This window comes from Lissotriton helveticus, chromosome 3_1 (assembly GCF_964261635.1).
Source record: "Lissotriton helveticus chromosome 3_1, aLisHel1.1, whole genome shotgun sequence".
Taxonomy (NCBI): domain Eukaryota; kingdom Metazoa; phylum Chordata; class Amphibia; order Caudata; family Salamandridae; genus Lissotriton; species Lissotriton helveticus.
In genome coordinates, this window is record NC_136061.1 from 1,800,984,610 (window position 1) to 1,800,997,361 (window position 12,752).

Sequence of the window (12,752 nt, forward strand, 5' to 3'; positions counted from 1 at the left end):
ATCTATCTTCTAATAGCAGTATATTTACTGTATTTATGATGTCATATGTGACAGTTAAAAGCACTTGCCCCAGCATGTCAGGGGTGAAACTCTGGGGTGTACATGTGTGTGGGCGCACTGAGTGCTCCAAAAAAGGCATACGTTTTTACAGCAAAATAGAGCTAATGCCGATGTCTTATTCAGGACAGACTAATTAGCTTTTACACGTATTTATTGAATACCATTTATTGAATACCATGTTTACTACCTCAATTTGTTTCAACCTTGTAAGCAAACTTTTAAAAAAATGTCTTCGTCAGGACATTGATGATCTTACAACACATGCAGGTGCTACTAGACCCCCGTTTGCCCTTCTGATGGTACCCCTGGCAGTGTGGATCTGGGCAGACATGCACATCTGGGGTGTTCAGTGGGAGGGAGGGAGGGAGAACTGCATAGCTCTTTATGCAGCATATGTGCTCTTCTTCATGGGGCGCCCACACACGACGGAACCCGGGCTACTTTGGGGGTGTTGGAGCTCTTTGGAAAGCCCTCGGGCCTCCAGGTCAACGGGTCCCCATCACTCCAAGTCTGGCAAATCCAACTCCAGATTCACCCAGTTACACGGACCACACTTTAAATATTTGGGCTTAGAGATCTCTCTGTTAGCAGAGTCTTCCGTGTCACACTCTCCCCCCTCCACTGTGTGTCTCTCTCCACGTTAGTCTATTGCATCTTCAATCCGACTGTATTCCGGTCAGCGACCCTTCACTGTGTCTTCCTCCTCGTCAGTTTCTCTTCACAAGCACAGGTCTCTCTCCCTCCCTCTAAGTCTCTGGGTCCGCCCCACTCAGTGTGTGCCTCTCTTCCTGGCTCGTCTTTATCCCCCTCACTACTTCTCTTTCGCTGTCTCTGTGCTCTTGATTTTTCTCTCTCAAGGTCAGTTACACCACTCTCAGTGATTCATCCCCTCTCTCGTAATTCTCTCTCTCAAGCTCAGCTCTCGAGTCTCTTCCCACGTGGGCCTCTCTTCCTGTCAGACTCACCCTTTACCTTTGTCGCTATTCTCCTTCCACACTGTCACTCCCCTCCCTCCTCACCTGTCCTCCCTGCCCTCTAGTCAGTAACCTGAGCGAGCTCAGCGCTGCTGTCACTTAGGAGCTCGCCTCGCAGTCAGTCGTTCTTCGCTCCCCGTCACTGCTCGTCCCAAGCACCGACCCCGAGGGGAGAAGCTGCCCGTGAGGATGAGGCGCCCAGAGATGCGTTTGCTGTTGGGGGTCCTCCTGGCCGCCCTCCTCGGAGAAGCAGGTACCCGCTCGCTTTACGCTCTGCATCAGAGATGTTTTAAGGCATGGGCAAAGTTGGCTCTTGCCCGGGGTCTCAGCCTTTCGGAGGGGGGGGGGAGGTGGGGGGGGCTGATAGAGAGTCAGCTCTTTTCAGCAGAGAGTCTTGCCCTGATGACCTTTAATAATTCTTAAACAGATTGTTTTAAATAGCGTTTTTCCTATAAGTTTAGTAGTAGTAGTAGAAATGTTTTTATTGTTTCAGTTAATTAAAACCATAACAATACATTTTATAAAATCAAGTGCTGCCCTCAAGGCTCTTAATGTATGGATACATTTTCTATCATTTCATTCTAAAACATTCTAGTGCAAGTATTCTTTGTTAAAAAACAATCGACCGATCCGTATAGCTTAAAATCCCAAAAGTTCTGGCATTATACTTTGTTAAGTTCAAGAGAGCCCTTTTCCAGAAAAGCTGCAGTCCGTTTTTCCTATAAGTTATTTTTATTGTGGGCGATATGTGAGTCTATTCCAGACATTTTGTAGAGAATTGCTGTTTAGGTTTCATGCAACATCCATACAAAAAAGTTTCTTTTAGATCAAAACAGGACATCACATATGAGAAATAGGAAGGCATCACCGAGAATATTTACAGCAATATTAGCGAACTGCTGCTGTTACAGTATTGAAAACGCACATCATTATCCCTGAATATGAGATGTAAACACATTTAGATGAGTGTGTCTGTCAGTGACTTGGCTAGGGACACCATGAAAGAGCTGAAAGTGGATCACAAATTCAAACCTGATCCCAGCAGCAGCCCCCAAAATCCGTTTGGCCCATGGCCCCCAAAATCCTTAAAAGTACCCCGACTCCATTCACGAAGTAATCCTCATCATCATCAACTTTATTTCGATCTCGAAGATAATAAAAGCACGCAGCACAGAGCAATAAAAAAGACACTGGTAGATAAATATTATAAAAACAACATTGGTATAAAGTAGTTTACAAATGCATAGTACAACATGTTTAAAAAGAATAAAAATGCTTCATACAAATGAGTTCCTAGCCTGATCCACAGTGCATACCAATATCTCGAGAGGCCATACACCATTACTCTTCGTGTATCAGTACACAGAATTCGTAGTACCTCGAGGTAGTGTCCCAGCCTCCCAATCTACACAATGGAAATATACATTTTTTCATCAGAGATGAATAATGAGCACAAAAGAAAAGTAAGTGGACAATGGATTCCGGGCAAGATTTACACTTAGGACACGGATCATATGTAAAAAAAATTAGGGAGTATTTAGAACAAAACAGTTTGGTGGGGAGAGTCTTATAGCGGAACTGCAAGAACAACATACGTGCCAGGGGCGGACCATTTCATCTAAACTGGGCTCAAAATAGGGAACACATTTGATATTTAAAAAATCAGTAGACAAGCTGGTTGCAAGTTTTGTCAAATCCTTTGCAAGCGTTTTTTCCCAATACAGTTCTTTAAGCTTTGCCCTTGGTATTTGAGTCATGCTTTCCGGGTCGTTCCAGAAGGTCTTCATTTCCAACCTCCCTAACAGTTTCTTTAAAGTCGTAAACAACCTAATTGACTATGCCCTGGGGAATTTTAAAAGGTCAGACAAAGCCTCTCGGTAAGTTTCTAGTTCGTTCACAGTCCATACCCTATACCAAAACATTAAGAGTTTATAATTCAACTTCTGTACCAATTGTTTATGGGCAAGGTCAATGTACAGAGGTGTCAGGGGATAGTTAGGTGGGAGATCCACCAAAGACCTTAAAAAACGATATTCAATGACAGAAAGGCAGTTGTTATTGACCATACCCCACAGTTCTGCACCATAGAGTGCCCCACCGAGGACCTTGATGTTGTAAATTTCAAGTGCCGGAGCAGTTTGACGGGAGACGGTCTTGTGAATTTTACTAAATTGAGCACAATGGTGGATTAGTTGATGTTTTACTTTCTCAATGTGGGCACCCCAATTAATCAATGGAGTCAGGCAGATACCTAAATAATCAAACACTTCAACTAGCTCCAGTTGAGTTCCATCAGCCAGTACAGGTCTTTTGGACAGTTTTACCTTGCCCCTGTTAAGGATCATATACTTTGTTTTCGTCTCATTTAAAACCAGGCCCCTTTCATCATAAAATCAGTTAAAAGTTGTTGCAAACCCTGCAGAGATTTAGAAATTAAGAGTGTCATCAGCGAAGAGAAGTGCAGGTACTCTTCTTGCATCGATTTTTGGGGCATCACAGCCATCTCTATCAATACAATCTACCATCCCGTTTATAAAAAAGTGTAAAAAGCGTGGGGGCTAACACACACCCCTGCCTCACACCTCTTTGCACTGGGAAGGTTCTTGTTACTTGGTTTTTTGCCCCCAGGAAGGTTCTTGTTACTTGGTTTTTTGCCCCCACCTGACCTGTGCTGCATTTGATGAATGAAGTCTAATTAAAATATCTAAAATGTTGCCCGGCAAACCTATATCTTTCAATACTCTCCAGGGTCTAGCCCGGGGAACAAGATCAAACGCTGTGCGCAGATCAACGAAGGCCACATATAATTTCCCCCCCTTTACTACTACTTCCTTCCAGTAGATACACAAAAGATGAAAAGCTTGGTCCAGAGTACTAACTTTTGTGCGGAAGCATGCTTGAAAATCGCTCAGGGTTTGGGACTCAGACATCCAGTCCTGAATCCTTCCTAGTATCTGCTTACAGAAGATTTTCTGGAGAGAATCAATTAGGCTAATTGGCCTATAACTTCTCAGCATGGGTCTGTCCCCTTTTTTATAGATGGGCACTATCTCAGCAACCTGCCACGATGCTGGTATGTCAGCACCAGACATAATACATTTTGATATTAAGTTAATATAAGAGCCACAGAAAGATCTATCCTCCCTATATAGATCATTAGGAATTCTGTCTGGGCCAGGAACACATGTGGGGACACAGGTGGAAATTGCCATTTGGGTTTCCTCGATGGAAAAAAACAGGGTATCACCATTCCCATCTTGGGCCTCAGTCCCTACAGCCTCATTTCACTGTCTTCCAGGGTTTCTCTAATGCCTATGCCACAAAGGGAGCTAAAATAAGTAAGCCACTCTTCTGGTTGCACAATGTATTCTAAGACTGCCTTATTTCCCTTTAGCCAGTGTGCTGTTTTTCTCCAAAATGTCTTGGGATCTTTGTCTGTCAATGATGAGTATAACGAGGACCAGAGACAACCCTCCCATTCTTTTTTTGCTCTCTCAAAGGGCTGCCTATAGTTGGCTCTGCACTCCGACCTCAGAGCGATCCTTGCTCTTTATTGCACAGATGAGCACCCCCTGTGCTTTCCTGCAGTTCTGACAATACAAGGCATTCTCATTTGCCTGCAACGGATCTGTGGAGTGTTCACCCCTTTTCTGTGCTTTTGGAGGCTGACCAAGCATGTCCCGCATTTCAATATAGAACAACTTGTGACAAGATTCCAGAATAGCGGCAGCATCTTTAGCGGGGAGTTTAGTTAATTCCGCAATCACCCCACGTGCTTTACTTTGAACTAATTCTAAAGCTTCTAGGTGTCCCTCGGCCCACTCCCATTTAATTGACCTTTGGTCATTTGTGATGGAAAGGACACCCAACTCTGGACACCCCCTAATATCAGATTTGACGGTAATAGGTTTTTTGAAAGAAAGTGCAAGAGCGTTATGTTCGCTCTCTACTCTTTTTACCACCACCATGTCATCCACTAGGCGCCAGAGATTAAGGGATACTAGACATTAATCAATTCTGCATGTGCGGCCAGTTCTATTAAAAGTGCACTCCAGTTAGGGATCAGAACTTGTTCTCCCATTTGTAGCTACTAGATCATGTTGTAAGGTAAGGGCTAGCACCTGGCCTCCTCTCTTCATCCATCTCACATTCGGTAAATCTAGATGTGGGATTGACCACACACTATCCCAATCCTCAGTCAAATCTGGAGGGGTAAGGGCGAAGGTTTCAAAAGTACAATTAAAATCGCCTGCCACTAGTACAGGAACACCATCAGAGTACACAGTCAAAGCATAATCTAATAAATGAATTGTGTTTGTTTCCTGCAGTGGGTGAACCACTCTATTATAGACATAAAAGATTCTAATCTTCCAACCACTATGTAGGGTCAACTCAAAGGCTAAAATATGCTGTGAATCGATGTTAGAAATGGGATCCCTGGCTGACCAGGGCTTGCCCCAAAGTCAGTCAGAGACCACCACTTCTACGTCAGGGCAAGGGAGTTACACGCCAAGATAACCCCTGCTCACCCCCTTGGTAACGTAGCACGAGCAGTAAGGCTAAACTCGGAGGCGATGTGAGTTAAGTGTTTGCGCACGCACCCCCAGCAACAACACCCAAGGCCCACCACAAAGGAAACTCCACACAAGGTTATATATAAAAATAGCCTTTGTATTACACCAAAACACATTAGATAAAAACACACTCTTTACAATGTGCCAACAGGCACGGGCAGAATTTACAAGGGATTATATATACACAGGACAGGGCCACATGGGCCACTGTCAGGAATAAGCACTTGGTAAAGAAATAGCACTTTTAGAACTTAGAACACAATACTTGTAGGCCTAGAACTTAGAACATAAGGCCTATCGGACAGTACCTTCCGTCCTGGTTGCGCGGGATAATGCGAGTGACTTCCTCAGTAGGCTTGAGAGGGCGGTGGCGACCCGCGCGCTACAAGCGTTTGTCTGGGGCGACCAATGTGTGGGGCTCAGAGGAGGAGGAGGGGGGCAGGGTGCGGGCGGCCCAGCGAAGCGGCGTGGCTCAGGGGAGAGCAGCGCGGCTCGAGGCTTGGACGGGCGGCCGGGCACGAGCTGCCGAGGGGAGTGAGCGAGGCACACTTCAGGCGAGGCCCCAGTGGCCCAAGGAGATCAGACAAGTCCCAGCAATTAGTCAGGGAAGGCACAATAGAGTCCACTGGTCCTGGGACTCTGGTCAGGGGGCGAGCTCAGTATCAAGCCCTTGGAGATAGTTAAACACCAAATAACCATGTAGCACACAACCAGTAAGCACTGGTAAGCAGTAGTACCACCTACGCAACCCTAACCACCTTAGGAAAATGTTACGCAGGGAACCAGGACCTCACTAGCACCACCTGTACTAGCAAGAACAACCACCTAAGTATCACAATACCTGTAGGGGTATAAGCACATAACACATGATGCATAACATACATTCAGAGGTGTAGAGAACAAGGCACATGATGCATCAAAACACATTCAGAGGTGCAACACAGGAGAACACATGATGCATAAACAACACATTCAGAGGTGTAAGAACAAGGCACATGACGCATCAAAACACATTCAGAGGTGCAGCAAAGAACAATTCGCAGAAATTACATTAGCACAGAACTTACATCAAAGTCCAGGTTGCGCCACTGCTCCAACACCTAAACGTAGCAGCTGCCCACTACTTGCTGGGCAGCTGAGGGACAGGGACAGAACAGGGCCTAAACGCTGCAGCTGGCACTAAGTGCTGCGCAACTGGGGAAGGCCAAGAAGGGTTGAAGGAGTGCGCCCACTCCTGAGTCCACAGAACATGTCCCCTAAGAAGCAAAACCTAAAAGGTGCAGCTGCCCACTACTTGCTGGGCAGCTGGAAAGGATCACAGCCGCTCCACCTCTCGTAATGCCCCCCAAAACATGTGGGCATCAGTAGGAGCCTCTCGTGGGCTCTGAAATAAAATGCCCCCGGGACGTTGGAGCCTCTCGGGCCCTGTGACTTCATCACCACGTTGGGGCGGCCCGCTGCCATCCGAGGCCGCCCTAAATGCAGCCCTGGCTCTGTGCCTACACCGGCACCAATGCAGGAAAGGAGGTAAGCCCTCACCGGGGCTAGCGCGCAGTCTACTCACCGGAGGTCCGTGGCATCCAACTCCGGTCCCCGGCGGCATGCACTGGAGAGCCCCCACTCCTCGGGGACTCTCCCTCTTATCTTTCATGCGGTGGGGGGAGGTCAGTCCCGCCCCTCCTCAGCGCGGCACCAGCAGGTGCCTGTCTTCACCCGGTCCCCCATCTCGGGACCGGAGCTTCGTGTCGATCCCTCGAGGCTCCGGGCAGCCACCAATTAGAACGCCGCGGCGGGCGGTACTTCCTCCGACAAACCGGAAGTCCCGCCTGCGGCCAGGCGAAAAGCTGCCTGACTTCCGGTTTCGCCACGGGCCGCGTCGGTGAATCACAGGGGCTAATAACAAGGGGTGGGCACCCTCGGTAAACATTTAAAAGGTACCAGCGAGGTGGGCCCTCGCTCAGGACCAGATAAACGGGGTGGGCACCTGTAATAAAAAATATTATGAGAATCGGGCACAATGCAGGGTAGGCTCCTGCGAAGCTTGGGTCATGAGTAGATCAGAGAGCAGCTCCATGCTGCAAAATTCAAATAAAGCGCTCTCAACGCGCTGGGAGTCCAAGGAGTCCTGGGGCAAAGAAATGGAGCAGGTAGCTCCCAGTAAAGAAGAAGTCCTCCAGTACCCCCCCAGGCAAGGCAGAAGGGCCTCACAGGGAGAGAGCTTTCCAGGCATCCAGGATATCCAGGGGCTGGGCAGGGCCCAGGGAGGCAAGCCTTCCCCTGGGCCCAAGCAGCAGCACGCCCCTGGTAGATTCGAGTTGGGAACAAGAAAATTTTCATGGGGTCACAGCCCCTCTTTTATACACCTTTTCCATTTGTCTTCAGGTGCAGGGTGGGGGGAGAACCAGTCGCAGCTGGTTTTGAAGCACTGTGTTTACCTCAGCCACCCTTTTCATTCACCAGGCAGGCTAGGGTCATCAGTCGCACCACAGGGGGCGGAGCCAGCATTGTGTGGGAAAAGCCCAGCCCTATTCCGGACCCAGGTGCAGTCCCTCCCTCACATCAGCATGCTAATCTCTCCCTTCACCACCGGGGCAGACCCACACAGACTCTTGGAGCCAGGCTCCCCAGCCAGCTTCAGCCAATCACGAGCCAGCATACTTACTGCACACGCACACCATTGTCTAGAAGTGGCACTTCCACACTAGACACATACACGCCGCATACATCATCTCGCAGCATTCAATCACACGAGTCTGCACATATCAGACTCGAGCCTGCACACCCCATGCATCAGGAACTACCAGGAACACATACATTCCCCATGCATTCCTATGGGAGGGCAGGCCAATCTCACACACGCACTCAGGGAGGGCAAGCACTTTACACTGCGCCTCAGTGTCAACGTGCGCAAAGACCAGCAATCACCATCACCAATAAAAGCAAAAAGTTCAGGGGTGAACCTGCCAGAAGGGCCAAGTCCAACAATCAACATAAAGGAGCTTGACCTTAGACCCCAGAGTATTTTTCACCCAAACAGCTACGCCACCCAAGGGTCTACCCTGCTCTTTCCTCGTTGCAGCAATGCCATAGGATGAGAAACCACTCCTAAAAGGTGTAGTAAAACTCCAGGTTTTCCTGAAATAGGATTACATCATATAAGTCTACAAGGGTACACCACTCTGGGTCAGAGAGCAGTATTGCAATCCCGGCCACATTCCAGACCAAGACGGGTGAACTGGGGTTTCTCCTACTTCAGTACACCTAGGGGTCAAACTGCTACTTACATTTACAGTTGCAAGTTCATTGCCAATCTCAGTATTTGTTGTTGTACCTTTAAAGGTTGGAACTTCTGGTGGAGCGGAGGTGGCAGGGGACCTGAACACCCAATGTTCCTATCAAGATTCAATACAGGCTGTAGTCATTTTTGGCCATTTGCAACCCCACGAGGACAGGGGAGTGGTCCAAACCCAGTGGATCTATACGACAAGCTCTAATCTTGTGGGTCGTCTGTACTTGATGGTGAGTGATGTATTTACTGTAGGCATTGTGCGTGAATCAATCGCCAGTAGGCCAGTGACCATGCCCTTATCAAAGAAGCTAACTTCTAGTGGGTCTCTGATATTCCCAGGTGTACTAAATCTTTCGACAGCTTTAATGTCATCTCAAATTATGGAATAACAGTGGTGGCTAGATATTATCCAGTGAATAACTTTGTTTTTAACGAGTCCCGATCTTCATACCCAGCCCTAGGGAGTGTAGGGACTTCGGTTAAATAAAGCACATTTTGAGCACCCTTGTCACTTTGCCTCGTATAGACTCCCTCCTTCACTGACCCTACACCACGGAACCCCCATTTACCCGACCTCGGCACACACCCTTCATCCAGAGCAACTTCACCTCTATCTGGAGCCCAAGAGCCAATCCTGGCCTGATCGACCCTCAATGCCGTTCCTACATTTGGAGGGAATGTGTCCCTCGAACGAGTTCCTCTAGAAGAGTCTCGGGGTTGGTGAAGAACACCCCCAGGAGCAATTTTACTGGAGAGCTCAGCGAACCCAGTGTAGGGACCTATGCACCTATTCTTTGATGCTAATATAGCTGTGGGTGTTGGAGATGGCATAAACGTTTGATCCGTCCCATTCCTAGAGTCTATTCTTTCGGTTAAAGTGGCGTATGCTATAAATTTCTCTCAAACTTCAATCTGCAATCAACACACGGAACACAAAAAATGAGCAATCCCGCATGGACTGCTAAACCCACTTTCAGGAATGTTTCCACTATAGACTATATCTTCACGAATGAAGGGGTGGCCCACAAACTTTGTGACTTCACTGTAGATGACAGAGATGAAAGCGACCACAGGCCCCTCCGAGCCACATTAACCTGGCACGGGAACAGGTGGACTCTCAGGTAACAATCGGAGTAACCACAGACGAAGAACATCATCTAGTTCTCAAAAGAATCAAATGGACGTCCAATCTTGGCCACAGACTGACTGATTTTGTAGCCAGTAGGGAGGCTGAATTCAGGTCACAAGATACAGAGAACATCACACACTTCTGGGAAATACTAACCAAGGATTTAATGAAGTGCTTGGATAACACCAACCTACTAAGACACCGCCAAAATAACACCAGGCCAAGACAATTAAAATCGCGGAGTTTAACTCAGAGCAAGCGCTCACTTAACATGGCAATCAGGGCAACAAAAAAGAAGGGCGATTATCTGCAAGGGAGGGTTTCCATCTCCGCCCTACGAGCCATCTATAAAAAGAAAGTCTGGGAGTTGAAAAGGCAGCGCGCAGAACAAAACTGGCTCACAGTGTTCTCTTTAATTAAAGAAAAAGATAACCGCAAGCTATGGCGCTTCATCAACAGCCTGACTTCTAGCGGAGTGCACAAGGAAAACAGTGCCGCAGGGAATGTGTGGGAACAGTATGCCAAGCGGCTCTACACCTGTGAGCCAAACCGGGCTAACCCTGGAAGTCTAGAGTGGTCCAAGGCGGCTGCCGCAACCATCAAAACTCAAAGCTTGCCGTCTGTAGCCCCAAGACAGAGTCGACATGCAAAGTACACAGAGGAGGAGGTTTTAAAGTACATTAAGGCAACCAGAACCAATGGAGCTCCTGGCCCAAATGGAATCCCTGCCCAGGTTTTTAAAACTGCCTCAGCCTTCTTTGCACCAACACTTACTCCTCTATTTAATCATTCATTCGCTACTGCGACCCTGCCAACTTCCCGGAAAGGCTCAGTCCTATTTCCCATTTACAAGAAGGGTGACCACTCGAACCCGGCCAACTACAGGCTTATAGCCCTTTTAGACATAGAAGCCAAGGTTTACGCCTGTCTTCTTTTAAGGGACTTGGAGGCATGGGTGGACAAAAATGGCATTCTCTCGCCCACACAGACTGGCTTCAGGGCCAACAGTTCCACTCTAGACAACATCATAGCGCTCTCCTACCTGGCGAAGAAGGCCAAAACGAGGAACAAGCTGCCACTGTTTTGTTGTTTTATAGACTATTCTACGGCCTTCGATCGAGTGATCAGAAGCCGACTATGGGCAAAACTTGAGACCTGGGGGCTTCCACAAGTCCTGCTAAAAGCTATAAAAGCACTCTATGAGGGGACATGGGTCCAGGTGAAATTAAGTCCAACAATTACAACAGCAAGAATTGAGACCAACTCTGGACTTAAGCAGGGGTGCGTTCTGGCCCCCCTACTTTTTAACCTGTATACAGCTGACATGGGGCAAGCCCTGAAAGACGCCAACTTAGTACCGCCAAGATTGGGGAAGCTGGTCCTGGGAACGCTCCAGTACGCTGATGACACAGTGTCAGGGGCTAAAAAATGGGCACACATGCATGTTGTGCACCTGGGGTACTGTTTGTAATGTGGCCCCCGGTATCCTGACTTTTTCTTTTGGGCATAGCATCATGCTAATCTAAGCATGTGCACACAGTCCTAAGCCTGATTCGGGTTATGAGAGGTACTGGACCTATCCCGTGACCTGAACGGGTATAACAAGCGTGCCCTCACTGAGGACAATGGATTGTCGAGGGATATGAAGATAAGTCAGTGGTACCAGAGTTATGTGGTTAAGAGTACTAATAGTATGCTCAGACCATTTTATTTGTGTCAATCTGAGTGAGACCCACTGGCCCACCGCTGAAAAGTTCCTCTCCTATATGCTTGCCCAGACTCTTGCAATAAAATTATGTGTTAGTGTTAAGCGTATTTGTGTGTGTAGCCAGTGTGGCAAATGCATGATGTGCAAATGAGCTAGATTCATCGAGACCAGTGAGATCCATTTGGATTTCCCTAGCCTGGGCTAGCAGAAGATGGAGAGTGAGAACTGCGCTCTCAGACAGTGGAAGTGCACAGCTTGCCTTTCCGTACCTGGCGAGAGGATATCCAGAAACTGAAGTGAGGAGTGGAAACACTGTCCCACTTTTGAATGAAAGTGGGACTGAAATACCCCCCTTTATCCCAGCTCCAAGTCCTATGTGACCAAGGAAGGAGGTGTCTTCAGAGTATTCAGAGAACTGCTGTGCAAACAGGACTGGTATCTCCAAGCAGGCAGTCTCCCACTGGAAAGATGACTGCACCTAAAAATTGTATTTACTGATGAGATGCTCATAATAAGAAATAATTCATATTTTATCTCAAAGGAAAGAACTCCAAATGTCTTTGAAGTAGTCATTGTGCGCAAGGGTAGGGTTGTCTTCCATTTTCTTAACATACATCATATCATTGTTGCCAGGCAGGAGTCAAACCATCTTTTGATGTTGGCATTAAGTTCTATGATGTCTTCAGCATCCTACAGTGATGCTAACTCCAGGGACGGAGTAAAGCTCAATGAAATAGGAACTTCAACGTGGAAATCAGCCAACACTTCCTTTACCAGCCAGTATCTATAACAACAAGATATTGCAGACCCCATTGACATGTTTTGATACCACCCAATTTTAGGATAAGGAAATTGCTGCACTCATGATCCAGATAAGGACAGCAGAACAGAAACGTTTTAAGGCCTGGGCAAAGTGGGCAATTGCCCAGGGTTGCCACCTTCCAAATGGACCCCTACAAAAGTGACTTTTCTCTATAAGTGACCTCTGTCTATTCTATTTATTCTCTCTGTAAAATTA

The 12,752-nt window shown here is 47.5% G+C and overlaps 1 protein-coding gene across 1 annotated transcript in view; it reads left to right on the forward strand.

Moving 5' to 3' along the window:
• Nucleotides 1–1,069: 1,069 nt before the first annotated feature.
• LOC144823828 (uromodulin-like) overlaps nucleotides 1,070–12,752 on the forward strand; it is a 722,123-nt gene continuing 710,440 nt past the window's right edge. The window contains exon 1 of the mRNA XM_078682690.1: nucleotides 1,070–1,297. The gene's annotated coding sequence lies outside the window, so the exon portion shown is untranslated. The remainder of the gene's footprint in view (nucleotides 1,298–12,752) is intronic.